We start from the raw sequence: 16,066 nt of genomic DNA on the forward strand, positions 1-16,066 counted from the left end.
CCGAGACAAGTAGACCGACTCCTGCCTGCATCTACTACTATTACTCCACTCATCGACCACTATCCAGCATGCATCTAGAGTATTAAGGTAAAAACAGAGTAACACCTTAAGCAAGATGACATGATTTAGAGGGATAGACTCATGCAATATGAAGAAAACCCCATCTTGTTATCCTCGATGGCAACAATACAATACGTGCCTTGCTGCCCCTTCTGTCACTGGGAAAGGACACCGCAAGATCGAACCCAAAGCTAAGCACTTCTCCCATGGCAAGAACAACCAATGTAGTAGGCCAAACCAAACTGATAATTCGAAGAGACTTGCAAAGATAACCAATCATACATAAAAGAATTCAGAGAAGATTCAAATATTATTCATAGATAGACTTGATCATAAACCCACAATTCATCGGTCTCAACAAACACACCGCAAAAAGAAGATTACATCGAATAGATCTCCACAAGAGAGGGGGAGAACATTGTATTGAGGTCCAAAAATAGAGAAGAAGCCATCTAGCTACTAACTATGGACCCGTAGGTCTGAAGTAAATTACTCACACTTCATCGAAGAGGCTATGGTGTTGATGTAGAAGCCCTCCGTGATCGATGCCCCTCCGGCGGAGCTCGGGAACAGGCCCCAAGATGGGATCTCGTGGATACAGAAAGTTGCGGCGGTGGAATTAGGTTTTTGGTAACGTCTCCGATCGTTTGGGTGTACGTAGGTATATATAGGAGGAAGGAGTACGTCGCTGGAGCAATAGGGGGCCCACGAGGGTGGAGGGCGCGCCTGGGGGGGGGGGGGAAGGCGCGCCCCTACCTCATGGCCTCCTCTTTTCTTTCTTGACGTAGGGTCCAAGTCTCCCGGGTCTTGTTTGTTGAGAAAACCACGTTCCCGAAGGTTTCATTCCATTTGGACTCCGTTTGATATTCCTTTTCTTCGAAACCCTAAAACAGGCAAAAAACAACAATTCTGGGATGGGCCTCCGGTTAATAGGTTAGTCCCAAAAATAATATAAAAGGGGATAATAAATCCCAATAATGTCCAAAACAGTAGATAATATAGCATGGAGCAATCAAAAATTATAGATACATTGAAGACGTATCAAGCATCACCAAGCTTAATTCCTGCTCGTCCTCGAGTAGGTAAATGATAAAAACAGAATTTTTGATGCGGAGTGCTACTTGGCATAATTTTAATGTAATTCTTCTTAATTGTGGTATGAATATTCAGATCCGAAAGATTCAAGACAAAAGTTCATATTGACATAAAAATAATAATACTTCAAGCATACTAACTAAGCAATTATGTCTTCTCAAAATAACATGGCTAAAGAAAGTTATCCCTACAAAATCTTATAGTCTGTCTATGCTCCATCTTCACCACACAAAATATTTAAATCATGCACAACCCCGATGACAAGCCAAGCAATTGTTTCATACTTTTGACATTCTCAAAACTTTTTCAATTTTTATGCAATACATGAGCGTGAGCCATGGACATAGCACTATAGGTGAAATAGAATGGTGGTTGTGGAGAGGACAAAAAGGGAGAAGATGGTCTCACATCAACTAAGCGTATCAACGGCCTATGGAGATGCCCATCAATAGATATCAATGTGAGTGAGTAGGGATTGCCATGCAACGAATGCACTAGAGCTATAATTATATGAAAGCTCAAAAAGAAACTAAGTGGGTGTGCATCCAACTTGCATGCTCATGAAGACCTAGGGCATTTTGAGGAAGCCCATCATTGGAATATACAAGCCAAGTTCTATAATGAAAAATTCCCACTAGTATATGAAAGTGATAACATGAGAGACTCTCTACTATGAATATCATGGTGCTACTTTGAAGCACAAGTGTGGTAAAAGGATAGTAGCATTGTACCTTTGCTCTTTTTCTCTCATTTTTTATTTGGGCCTTTTCTCTCTTTTTTATGGCCTCTTTTCTTTCTTTTTATTTTTCGTCCGGAGTCTCATCCTGACTTGTGGGGGAATCATAGTCTCCATCATCCTTTCCTCACTGGGACAATGCTCTAATAATGATGATCATCACACTTTTATTTCTCTTACAACTCAACAATTACAACTCGATACTTAAAACAAAATATGACTCTATATGAATGCCACCGGCGGTGTACCGGGGTATGCAATGAATCAAGAGTGACACGTATGAAAGAATTATGAATGGTGGCTTTGCCACAAATACGATGTCAACTACATGATCATGCTAAGCAATATGACAATGATGGAGTGTGTCATAATAAACGGAACGGTGGAAAGTTGCATGGCAATATATCTCGGAATGGCTATGGAAATGCCATAATAGGTAGGTATGGTGGCTGTTTTGAGGAAGGTATATGGTGGGTGTATGATACCAGCAAAAGGTGCGCGGTATTAGAGAGGCTAGCAAAGGTGGAAGGGTGAGAGTGCGTATAATCCATTGACTCAACATTAGTCATAAAGAACTCATATACTTATTGCAAAAATCTACAAGTTATCAAAGCAAAGTATTACACGCATGCTCCTAGAGGGATAGATTGGTAGGAAAAGACCATCGCTCATCCCCGACCGCCACTCATAAGGAAGACCATCAATAAATAAATCATGCTCCGACTTCATCACATAACGGTTCACCATACGTGCATGCTACGGGAATCACAAGCTTCAACACAAGTAGTTATCAAATTCACAACTACTCAACTAGCATGGCTTTAATATCACCATCTCCATATCTCAAAACAATTATCAAGTGTCAAACTTATCATAGTATTCAACACACTTGTCGGTGTCAAAACCGGCGGATCTCGGGTAGGGGGTCCCGAACTGTGCGTCTAGGCCGGATGGTAACAGGAGGCAAGGAACACGATGTTTTACCCAGGTTCGGGCCCTCTTGATGGAGGTAAAACCCTACGTCCTGCTTGATTAATATTGATGATATGGGTAGTACAAGAGTAGATCTACCACGAGATCGGAGAGGCTAAACCCTAGAAGCTAGCCTATGGTATGGTTGTTGTTCTGTATCTTCTATCGACTAGTCTGGCCCTGGTTTATATAATGCACCAGAGGCCTAGGTTAACAAGAGTCCTAGCCGAATACGCCGGTGGGGAGAAGTCCTTGTCTTGATCGTCAAGTCTTTGTGGAATCTTCCTTGTATGCGGCAGCTGTCCGCACTGGCCCATGAGTATACGGCCATGGGGGGCCTCGGCCCAATCTAATAGATCGGGAGACGACATGGTGAGTACCCCTAGTCCAGGACACCGTCAGTAGCCCCCTGAACCGGTCTTCAAGTTAGGGATGCTCCTCGATTCTTCCGAACTGTTCTTCATCTTCGGTCGTCGGTCTTGAAAACTGGTTCAACAAATCTTCTTTATCTTCGATCTTGAGGATCGCCGAAATGCATTCGACGAGTTTACACGTCGGGTATCCGAGGAGCCCCTTTAAGTTTCCGGCCTTTACCAATGCCTTGTTATTTTTATGCCACACCTCGGGTTTGAAGTTGTTCCCGGGCGGCAGCGTCCTCTTGCGTCCGAGCTCCAACGCCGGACCGCTTCCCAGCTCTAACGCCGGAATGTATCTGAGCTCCAACGCCGGACTATGTATCCGAGCTCCAATGCCGGACTGTATCCGAGCTCCAACACCGGACTATATCCGAGGTGTCGTAAATCACCTTGGTTCAAAGAAGTTTGAAGGAGTTTAGCCGAGCTTAATGCCGGAAATGCCCTCTATGGAGCCAGCCACTAGCGCCCGAGCTTTATGTCGGGCTGCTTCCGAGGTGGTGCACCACCCCGAATGTGGGCCGATTTTTGTGAATATTTTTTATTGGTGCAATTTATTCTCTGCCGAGATATATAGCCAATAGCCCTCAAGGTGTGTGTCGGTCTAAAACCCGAGATGCACCTGAAGGATGACGTAAGACCGCTGATCCCAGTAGCCGCTGAGACTCAGGCTGATTTGCAAAATCGGCCTGAGGATCAAGTCCAAGCTCGGCAGAATACTTCGGGACACTAAAAGCGGCATGCTCAGTCCTCGAGACTCAGGTTGGGTGCGGCCGACCATACGGAGGATCAAAATCTCCTCGGAAACTATATTGCACATAAAATTTTCTACATTGGACAAGCAATGCAGTAGCCCCCGAGACACTGGTCGGGTGGTAACACCAGATCAGGGGATCAATGTGCCCCTTTAATATTTGTAAATAATAAGCCTGAAGCCCAGTAGCCCCCGAGCCTTAATGCGGGCACAGGTGGCCGAATTAAGGATCAATATCCATAGTAAAATCACAAATTATGTGTAATGACTCTATGTATCCAAGTACTTTACGTCATTAATGCTCGGATCTGCATTGTACAAAACTTTGTTGACCGACCATTGACTTCCACCTCCTCGGCCAGTAGCCGAGGAGTGTTTGTCCTACTTTATAAAGCCTTTATGAGGGCAAAGATTTACAACAAACAAGGCAATCTGGCCATACGGTTTTATAAACAAAGGTACGCAGAGAGTTATATTACTGTTTAACAGAAGAAATGTCTTTCAAAGAAAATAGTCCCGCTATCGGTTCCTTTCTTTGGGTTGTCATGCTAAGCATGATCATTAAACCTCAGCTCTAATGTAAGAGCAAAATATTGAGGATTTAGTTTGGGAGGGCAGTTAATAGCCCCCGGTAGTGTTCGGCGACAGTCGGGGTCAAGCCGTAAACACTTCGGCCAATGTTATGAACGGCCCATCATTTAACATAGTCATCGGATCGCTGACCAGTTTACGCTTATTGTGAAAGTCAGTTTTTGGCTTTCTCCACTGAGGTGCTTAACCATGTGAGCTGGAAGCACAATCGCGGTGGTTCTCCCTTTGCACGCCTAGCCGAACAAAACGGAACGTAGGAAGCAAGTGCAGGAGCCGGGCAACCCAACTATTGACCGAAGACACAATTCGAAACCGATGCATATATAGCAATATCTGAGAATGTTTTTGCCGAATCCCTAAAGGTGTCCGGCGTTGCACTGCGAGACTAATGCTGGAAAAGCACAAATAGTTTAAAAGTGCCAAAAGCTTGGACAACCAAGAAACGTCAGTAAAAACATGACATCCGAAAAATATCAAGTGTTCGGTGCCAATCCGAAAGTTGGTCTTAGAAAAAAGAAGTGCTTATGTCGTGCTTTAACATGATACATCCTATCTCAAGACTTCGAGCGGGTCAGCCTACGGCTTCAACCTCCTATCCCGAGGGAGGAGTACTTCTCATCAGGCTAGTTTAGCAAACTAAACTCTAGCGGCTTTGAGAGAGAAATTAGGCTCCCCGGCTAGTGACCGCACAATCGTGTCGAAAAAAGGAGTGATAAATAATAATAATAATAAAACTTTGCAACGACTAAGAAGAAGAACACTGATTATAAAATGGCTCAAATAAACTTAAGAGCCCCCAAGTGACTTGGGTAGAAGAATGATTGCATGTACCGAAGTACTTATATCATATCTATGTTCAACCGAACTTTAAACGCGTCTTAACTGACCGTCAGCTTCTCCCTCTTCGGTCAAGGACCGAAAAGTGTTATGTACTCCATCGGTCGAGAATATCGATGGTGTTTCCAATAACCAGGCAATTAGGCCATGAGGCTATAACAGACAAAGCGCGCTCAGGGAACTTATGCTATATTACCGTGAAGTGTAAGAAGCATCTTCGAAGAAAATAGTACCCCCACCGATACCTTTCTTCGGTGCTCATTGTTATTATGAGACTTGTGCAATAGATTTTTTGTACTCATGAGTTCCGTTGTGTGCCGACCATCATTGAAAACTATAAGAGCGCTAGCTTTCGGCTTCACCCAGTCTGAGGTCCGGCTCGGGCGACCCGATCGTGACAATCGCAGAGGTGCTCCCTTTACTCCCTAGCCGAACAATCGGGAACGTAGGGGTAAACACAGGAGCGAGGCAACCCAGCTTGCAAATCTCTTAAGTCAATATGGTGCATATTGTGGCGTAATACACGAACAAGGAATGAAGCCGTACAAGTATAATCATATGCAAGTGGAAAAGCTTCATGAAGGAAGCCCCCAAATGAATTGGGTATTTGAATTTATGCGTCACAAACAAAGTAGAAAATCTCGTAGGCTCCGTTAGCGAAAGAAAATAAAAGAGCACTTCAAGGTACTGTAATGAACTCATTATTTATTTATATTGGTGTTATACCTACTGTATTCCAACTTCTCTATGGTTTATAAACTATTTTACTAGCCATAGATTCATCAAAATAAGCAAACAACACACAAAAACAGAATCAGTCAAAAACAGAACAGTCTGTACTAATCTGTATCTAGCGAAAGATCTGGAACCCCAAAAATTCTAAAATATATTTATTGACGTGAGGAATTTATATATTAATGATCTGCAAAAATAATTAACTAAATAGCACTTTAGAAATAAAAATGGCAGTAGTTCTCGTGAGCGCTAAAGTTTCCGTTTTTTACAGCAAGTTCAACAAGACTTTCCCCAAGTCTTCCCAACGGTTCTACTTGGCACAAACACTAATTAAAAACAAAAACACAACCAAAACAGAGGCTAAATAAATTATTTATTACTAAACAGGAGCAAAAAGCAAGGAATAAAAATAAAATTGGGTTGCCTCCCAACAAGCGCTATCATTTAACGCCCCTAGCTAGGCATAACAAGCAAGAATAGATCTAGGTATTGCCATCTTTGGTAGGCAATCCATAAGTGCCTCTCATAATAGTTTCATAAGGTAATTTAATTTTCTTTCTAGGAAAGTGTTGCATTTCTTTCCTTAATGGAAATTGGAATATAATATTTCCTTCCTTCATATTAATAATTGCACCAATCGTTCTAAGGAAAGGTCTACCAAGAATAATAGGACATCAAGGATTGCAATCTATGTGAAGAACAATAAAATATATGGGCACATAATTCCTATTTGCAACAATAAGAACATCATTAATTCTTCCCATAGGTTTCTTAATAATGGAATCCGCAAGGTGCAAGTTTAAAGAGCAATCATCAAAATCACGGAAACCTAACAAATCACACAGTCTTTGGAATCGTGGAAACACTAGCACCCAAATCACATAAAGCATAGCATTCATGATCTTTAATTTTAATTTTAATAGTTGGTTCCCACTCATCATAAAGTTTTCTAGGGTTAGAAACTTCCAATTCATGTTTTTCTTCATAAGATTGCATCAAGGCATCAACGATATGTTTAGTAAACGCTTTATTTTGACTATAAGCATGAGGAGAATTTAGCACGGATTGAAACAAGGAAATACAATCAATCAAAGAGCTATTTTCATAGTTAAATTCCTTAAAATCCATAATAGTGGGTTTAGCAACATCTAGGGTTTTAATTTCTTCAATCCCACTTTTATCAAATTTACCATCAGGATCAAAAAATTCCGAATTCTTGGAACACCTTCTAGGTAAAGGTGGATCATATTCAGTCCCATCATTATCAAGATTCATATTGCAAAACATAGATTTAATAGGGGACACATCAATAACTTTTAGATCTTCATCATTATTTTCATAGCAATCTGGTTTAGCGGCCATCTTATTAACTAAGGTAGCCTGCTTATCCAAAATTTCAGCAGTTAATTTCTCAAGATGAGCAATTTGGGATCTCAAACCATCGAATTCTTTAGACATATCATCAAGCTCTTTATTCATAAAATTCATAAAAAAATTCTGTTCTTTAAGCTCGTTTCTGAAGAAACTATTATGTTCAAATTGCAAAACCATAAAACTCCTGACATTGCTTTCGATCTCTTCTAGCCTTTTAAGATGGAGATCACCAAATTTAGGTAGAGCCATTGAGGCAAGCAAGCAAACTAACACACAAGCAAACAAAAAGCAAGCGGGCAAAAAGAGGCAAATAGAGAAAGAGAGGGAGGATAGAGAGAGAGAGAGGGCGAATAAAACAACAAGGGTGAAGTGGGGGAGAGGAAAACGAGAGGCAAATGGCAAATAATGTAATGCGGGAGATAAGGGTATGTGATGGGTACTTGGTATGTTGACTTTTGTGTAGACCTCCCCGGCAACGGCGCCAGAAATCCTTCTTGCTACCTCTTGAGCACTGCGTTGGTTTTCCCCAAAGAGGAAGGGATGATGCAGCAAAGTAGCGTAAGTATTTCCTTGAGTTTTTGAGAACCAAGGTATCAATCCAGTAGGAGGCTACGCGCGAGTCCCTTGTACCTTCACAAAACAAATAAATCCTCGCAACCAACGCAAAATAGGGGTTGTCAATCCCTATAAGGCCACTTACGAGAGTGAGATCTGATAAGATAGTATTTTTGGTATTTTTGTGATAAAGATGCAAAGTAAAATAAAAAGCAAAGTAAAAGCAAAAGGAAATAACTAAGTAGTAGGAGATTAATATGATGAAGATAGACCCGGGGGCCATAGGTTTCACTAGTGGCTTCTCTCAAGAGAATAAGTATTCTATGATGGGTGAACAAATTACTGTTGAGCAATTGACAGAATTGAGCATAGTTATGAGAATATCTAGGTATGATCATGTATATAGGCATCACGTCCGAGACAAGTAGACCGACTCCTGCCTGCATCTACTACTATTACTCCAGTCATCGACCGCTATCCAACATGCATCTAGAGTATTAAGTTAAAAACAGAGTAACGCCTTAAGCAAGATGACATGATGTAGAGGGATAGACTCATGCAATATGAAGAAAACCCCATCTTGTTATCCTCGATGGCAATAATATAATACGTGCCTTGCTGCCCCTACTGTCACTGGGAAAGGACACCGCAAGATTGAACCCAAAGCTAAGCATTTCTCCCATTGCAAGAAAGATCAATCTAGTAGGCCAAGCCAAACTGATAATTCGAAGAGACTTGCAAAGATGACCAATCATACATAAAAGAATTCAGAGAAGATTCAAATATTATTCATAGATAGACTTGATCATAAACCCACAATTCATTGATCTCAACAAACACACCGCAAAAAGAAGATTACATCGAATAGATCTCCAGAAGAGAGGGGGAACATTGTATTGAGGTCCAAAAAGAGAGAAGAAGCCATCTAGCTACTAACTATGGACCCGTAGGTCTGAAGTAAACTACTCACACTTCATCGGAGAGGCTATGGTGTTGATGTAGAAGCCCTCCGTGATCGATGCCCCCTCCGGCGGAGCTCCGGAACAGGCCCCAAGATGTGATCTCGTGGATACAGAAAGTTGCGGCGGTGGAATTAGGTTTTGGCTCCGTCTCTGATCGTTTGGGGGTACGTAGGTATATATAGGAGGAAGGAGTACGTCAGTGGAGCAACAGGGGGCCGACGAGGGTAGAGGGCGCGCCTGGGGGGGGGGGGGTAGGCGCGCCCCTACCTCGTGGCCTCCTCTTTTCTTTATTGACGTAGGGTCCAAGTCTCCCGGGTCTTGTTTGTTGAGAAAATCACGTTCCCGAAGGTTTCATTCCGTTTGGACTCCGTTTGATATTCCTTTTCTTCAAAACCCTAAAACAGGCAAAAAATAGCAATTCTAGGCTGGGCCTCCGGTTAATAAGTTAGTCCCAAAAATAATATAAAAGTGGATAATAAAGCCCAATAATGTCCAAAACAGTAGATAATATAGCATGGAGCAATAAAAAATTATAGATACATTGGAGACGTATCAGACTTCTCTTGCTATAAATGGGGAGGGGGGCAGAGCCCCCGTCTCCCATCTCTTCCTCGCTTGCTTGCTTCTTCGCTCCATTGCACGCAGTGTCACCAATGGCGCCACAAAGGAAGTTCTCCGCCGCCGAGAAGGGAAAGGCCCCTCGCGAGGGACCTGGCTCCCCGGCGCCCAAGCGCGGGACGCGGCCGTCCGCGCAAGCGCACCGCGTCCCCTGCCGCGGCCCACCGTCGAAGCAGCGTCGCGGCACGTGGATGGGGTCGTCCCAGCCATGGCGATCCGGTTGACGAGGGGAGGCATGCTCTAGTGGATTGGCCTCCCCGTCCGCGCTTCCACACGATGGAAGTGTCGCCGGAGTTTGTCGTCTGGTCGGAGAACCCGGCCAGCAACTGGCTCCCACTTCCACGCTTCTTCGCCGATGAGTTGCCGGCCTCCGGTCCAGGTGGACTCTGGCTGTAGGCGGATGGTTGCTGTAGCAAGGCTTCTTGGGTTGCAGTCGTGACTTCCGTCGCAGGCAACATAGCTCTGGCCCGCGACTGGCAGACGTTCGCCCGCGCGCGTGGCTTGGGCAGGCGGTGCGCCCTCCACTTTAAGTACGATGGTGGATCGACCCTCTTCATGAGAGTGTTTGGGGAAGATGGTCGCCATGCAGGGTGCTGCCCCGAGGCGAATGATGGTGAGGAGGTTCTCGGTCTCGGGGACGGCCGCGACGAGGATGAGGGTGAGCCTGCCCTCGGGGGCAGCCGTGTCTTGTATAGCTACGGCGGCTCTTTCTTTGGTGACAGTTCCAGCAGCAGTGGCTACGACCCGCCGCCGCGCCCGCTTTGAAGGCGGCAGTGGGTCATCTCGTCGCCGCGCCTCCGTGAAGCGTGTAGAAGGGTCCGGCTAGGCTTGGGGTGCCGCTAGGGGTCTGCCTCTGTGGATTGCTGCAACGCCACTTTTGTTTTACTCTTTTTCCCGCATCAAGAATGAAACCAGTATGGGCCCAGGGGGGCGTGTATCGAACTATAGTTCCTCGGTTGTCACACTATGCATGTTGTTCCCCTGTTGTGTCGTTATTTCGTGCGAAGATAACTAAACCTGGTATATTCGGGACGCCCTCTTCCTCACAAGGCGCTCATTTCCTCGTGTCCATCTTGCCTTGGCGGCCTGCATTCGCTCGGGAACTGCAAAAACTCATTAGGAGGTGCGCTAAAAGATTTGTCGATCACCCTGGCCCTGCCCTGGCGCTTTGGGTCATGGTACCCGAGGGGCACGGACTAGGAGAAGCACGCCAACTTTTGGGCTCGAACAAGGGTGGCTCGTGCGAAGTCAGAGAAGGGAAAAGAAAATGCTCGCGAGGGCACCTGCCTAGCCCCCTCGCGAGGCATGCGAGAGAGAGAACGCGAGCAAAGACGAGCTGAAAAATGCAGTGAGAGGTGAGGAGGTCAGATCAGCAAGGAACCCCAAAAGCAAACTTCGATTAAGGAAAAGCAAGCCAACTACGGAATACAAATGAAAAGCCGCGTCTGGCACCTAATCTAGTCTTCAAGTCTTCTCACCAGCGCAGAGCTAAGTGCTGCCACTAGGCGTGGGCGGGAGCCCCAAGGCCTGAGGCCGGCACCCCTGAGACTCCGGGGCGTGTATAGCCCCAACTCATTATTACGTGAGAGTGTCACAGGCGGCAATTCTTCACAGGCACTGGGCCTTCTTCACAGGCTCTGGGCCTTTCTTCACAGGCTCCGGGCCTTGCTTCACAGGCTCCGGGCCTTGCTTCACAGGCTCCGGGCCTTGCCTCACAGGCTCTGGGCCTTGCTTCATGGGTAGAACTTCCGGAGGTGCTGGATGTTCCAGGCGTTTTGGATTGGTACCCCGTATTGTGTCTCCAGGTGCATGGCGTCAGGCCTGGAGATGTGGACGACCTTAAACGGGCCCTCCCACATTGGTGAAAGCTTATGCAGCCCTTCCCTGGAGAGGACCCGCCTCAGGACTAGGTCACCTGTCTCGAGTGTCCTGGAGCGGATGTTGTGGCAGTGGTACCGCCTCAATGCTTGCTGATACCTCACCGCCCGTAGCGCAGCTTCATGGCGACGTTCCTTCCCCAGCACGAGGTCCATCCCCCGCGTGGCGTCCTGCTGCGTTTCGTCGAATGCCAGGACCCGTGCAGAGCAATGCTTGACCTCGTGAGGAAGGACCGCTTTAGCTCCGTAGATGAGGAAGAATGGAGTCTCTCCCATTGGCTTGGCGGTAGTGGTTCGGATGGACCACAGTACGGACTGGAGCTTGTCGTGCCAGCCCCTGCCGCAGGCCTCCAGCTTCTTCTTGAAGGTCCTGGTCTTGAGGCCCCTCAGGACCTCCGCATTGGCACGTTCGGCCTGTCCATTACTCCTGGGGTGGGCCACTGAAGCATAGCAGATCTGCGTTCCAAGGTTAGCACAGTAGGTTTTGAAGAGGTTGCTAGTAAACTGCGAACCGTTATCTGTGATGATGCGGTTGGGGACCCCGAAGCGGATTACAAGGCCCTTGATGAACTTGACAGCAGAGTCGGCTGGGATGGTACGGACGGTTTCCACTTCTGCCCACTTGGTGAACTTGTCGATGGAGATGTAGAGGTAGCAGTAGCCCCCTAGCGCCTGAGGGAACGGGCCTAGGATATCCAGCCCCCAGACCGCGAACGGCCATGTGAGTGGGATGGTTTGAAGACCCTGAGCTGCCTGATGGATTTGCTTGGCGTGGAACTGGCAAGCTTCGCAGGATTTAACCAACTCGGCTGCGTCATTGAGTGTTGTAGGCCAGTAGAATCCACTGCGGAACACCTTGCCGACGAGGGTCCATGATGACGAGTGGTGCTCGCAGTCCCCGCCGTGTATGTCAATCAGCAACTCCCTTCCTTGATCGTTGGATATGCAGCGCAGCGTGACATCGTTCGGTCGTTTCCTGTATAACTCGCCATCTTGGATACAGTATGTCGTGGCTTGCTGGGCCACGCGCTCCGCCTCCTCTTCCTTCTCCGGCAATGTCCCGTGTGTTAAGTACTCCTTGAATTCCTTGGTCCAGCATTCCTCCTGGGGCTCGAGCGCCAAGAGCAGCCGAGCTCCTGAGGTCGGGCCACAGGCTGGGGCTCATGTGGCCAGAGGCTGGGGGAGCTCCTCCCGAGGTTGAGTCGTGCTTGAAAGAGGTGGCGCAGCCAATGGCTTGAAGAGCCGCTCCTCAAAGACGCCTGGCTCCTGTGGTTGCCACTTGGATGCTCTCGTAGCGATGCCGTCAGCCTCCTTGTTGGTGCCCCGGGCTACGTGCTGCAGCTCCAGGCCCGATAACTGTTTCTCCATCTGTGCACCTCCGCGAGGTAGGCCTCCATATGCTCGTCCTTTGGCTCGTACACCTTGTTTTGACAAGGAGTTGTGAGTCGCCTCTGACGGTGAGGTGCTTCACCCCTAGAGCCGCCGCAGCCTTCAGGCCAGCTATGAGGCCTTCGTATTCTGCGATATTGTTGGAGACCTTCTCGCCGTGCTGAAAGCAGAGTTGCATGGCGTAGTAGAGCTTGTCCTGGGTGGGCGAGATGAGCACTGCTCCAACCCCCGCGCCCTGGTGCGCGAGGGCGCCATCAAAGTACATGACCTAGCCGTCCGGAGCCTCACTTCCTGGGGAGGTGGACCGGTCTTCTCCTTCCTCAAGTGTTAGGGCATCCGTCCATTCTGCCACAAAGTCAGCGAGTGCGGCCCCCTTGATGACCTTGGTAGTGCTGAACTCCAACTGGAATGCTTGCAACTCGATGTTCCACTCAGTGACCCTTCCGGCCGAGTTAGGGCTCCTAAGCACCCTCTCCAATGGGTAGGCTGAGACGACCTTGATGGGGTGGCCCTGGAAGTAGTGTCGGACTTTGCATGAGGCCACCAGGAGTGCGAGCATGAGTTTCTGGGGCATGGGGTAGCGTGCCCTCGCGTCCCGTAGTACGGTGCACACCGGGTGTTCGACGAGGGCCGGCACACTGTCGAGGCTCGGGTCCTGCGGAGATCAGGGCATATCCTGAGGTGGGAGGATCCCTGAGACCTGATTGTCCTCGGGGGCTTCGGCAATGCCGCCCTGCTAAGCTTGACCTTCCAACGCTGATGCCGTTGTTGCGCCTTCCTGGCCCCACGCCACTTCAGCCCTGGCTTGGCGCGGTGCGCCCTTGGCTTGGCGCTCCTCCCAAACCGCCACCAACGCCGCGCTGGCGGAGTACGGGGTGGCAGCAAGGTAGAGTACCAGAGACTCGAGGGGCTGTGGTGCCACCATCATCGGGGGGCTAGTAAGGTATTTCTTGAGGTCTTGAAAGGCCCGTTCGGCCTCCGGGTTCCATTCGAAGGGGACCTTCTTCTTCATGAGCTTGAAGAAAGGTAAGGCACGCTCTCCTAATTTGGAGATGAAATGCCCTAGCGCGATCACCCGCCCTGCTAGCTTCTGCATCTCTTTGAGGGTTTGTGGTGGGCTCATGTCCTCGATGACCTTGATCTTCTCTGGGTTAGCCTCGATCCCTCTGTGGGATACGAGGAATCCCAGCAGCTTACCGGAGGGGATGCCGAACACGCACTTCTCCGGGTTGAGCCTCAAGTTCACTTGGCGCGGGCTCTCGAAGGTCTCCTCCAAGTCTTGAATCAATGTCCTCGCCTCGCGAGTCTTGACCACTATGTCATCGACGTAGGCCTCTGCATTTCTCCCGAGCTGCCGCCCCAGAGCAATGTGCATCAACCGCTGAAAGGTCGCGCCCGCGTTGCGTAGCCCGAAGGGCATGTAGGTGTAGCAGTACACCCAACATGGTGTCAAGAAGGCCGTCTTCTCCACATCTTCCACCGCCATCTTGATTTGATGATACCCTAAGAACGCATCCAGGAAGCACAGCAGGTCACACTCGGCGGTGGAGTCGACAATCTGGTCGATGCACGGGAGTGGGAACGGATCTTGGGGGCAGGCTTTGTTAAGATTGGTGAAGTCGATGCACATTCGTTCCTTCCCGCCTTTTTTGGCACAACGACTGGGTTCGCCAGCCATTCGGGGTATCGGACCTCCCGGATGGCACCTCCTGCTTCCAGCTTGCGTGTCTCTTGGACGATGAAGGCCTGCTTCTCAGTGGACTGCTGTCTTGCTCGCTGCTTCACGGGGCCAATGTTGGGGCACACCCTTAGATGATGCTGGATCACCTCCCTCGGGACCCTACCAGCTGATTGGGTTCCCATGCGAATATCTCCTTGTTCGCGCGCAAGAACCTCACCAGGGCTTCTTCTTGTTCCGGGTCAAGGCCGGCTCCTATGGTGAAGGTGGCTCCTGAAGACCCGTCCTTGCTGACTGGTACCTGCTTGGTTTCCACCTTGTCTTGGGTGAACAGCTTCTTCTTCTTGGTGGGCGCGACCTCCCTGGCCGCCGGGGCACCGGCGTCGGCGGGTTGTGCTGCTGCCGCGATCTTGAAGGCGAGCCTGAGCGCCGTCACGGCCTCCTTAGTGTCTCCCTTGATGGTGAGGACGCCCTTGCTCCCTGGCATCTTCATGAGGTTGTAAGCCGGGTGAGTCGCCGCCATGAACTGAGCGAGAGCCGGGTACCCGAGGATGGTGTTGTACGGGAGACCGATGCGAGCGATGTCGAAGTCCACCAGCTCGGTGCGATAGTTGTCGCGCGTGCCAAAGGTGAAAGGGAGGCGGATCCGCCCCAGGGAGTGGACAGCTCCACCACCCACTCCCGAGAAGGGCTTGCTGAGGCCGAGCCGCTCGAGCAGCACGTGGAGAAGGCTGAAGGCTTCTACTGAGAGCAAGTTGAGGCCAGCACCGCTGTCGGTGAGGGTCTTGGTGACAGCCATGTTGCATATAGTGGGTGTGTAGAGCATCGGGAGCATCCTGGAGCCGGCGGTGGAGTCGGGGTGGTCTTCTGAGCCGAAGGTGAGGTCGGCCTCTGGCGCAGCCCAACCTGGCGGAGCCCCTGGTTGCCTGGAGGTGGCCCCAATCTGACGAAGGAACGGCTTGGCGTGGCGGTCTGATGGTGGTGCTTGAGAGCCGCCCAGCAGGGCCGCGACTGCGTGGTGCGCCGGCACCGCGTAGCGAGTAGTGAAGAGGTCGCAGAGCTCCTCCCAAGATGCCACCGTGGATCCGGGAAGGTTGAGCAGCCAGGCGCGCGGCTTGCCGGCGAGGGCCATGGGAAGCCAGTTGGCCATGACCTTGACATCGCCCCCGGCTTCGAGGACGGCCTCCTCGTACGTCAGTAGGAAAGTTGATGGGTCCACCACGCCGTCGTAGTGCAGCGACATCTCCGGCCTGAACTTGGGCGTCCACTGCACCCGCCGCAGGGCGGGGGCCAGGGCTCGGAGCCCCTGGCCCCGTCGTCAACGCTGACCGTCGGAGTCGGCAGCGGGGCGCCGGCCATGTGGGTGAATCGCGGTGGCGACGGAGCACAGATCGTCAGAGGGGAAGCTACGACGCACCCC

The 16,066-nt window shown here is 49.2% G+C and overlaps 1 protein-coding gene across 1 annotated transcript in view; it reads right to left on the reverse strand.

Moving 5' to 3' along the window:
- LOC147976665 (serine carboxypeptidase-like 51) overlaps positions 1-16,066 on the reverse strand; it is a 146,213-nt gene that overhangs the window by 54,264 nt on the left and 75,883 nt on the right. The gene's annotated exons all lie outside the window — the stretch shown is intronic.

The sequence above is a fragment of the Triticum urartu genome, chromosome 4A, assembly GCF_056163025.1.
Source record: "Triticum urartu cultivar PI428250 chromosome 4A, HENAU_Tu73, whole genome shotgun sequence".
Taxonomy (NCBI): domain Eukaryota; kingdom Viridiplantae; phylum Streptophyta; class Magnoliopsida; order Poales; family Poaceae; genus Triticum; species Triticum urartu.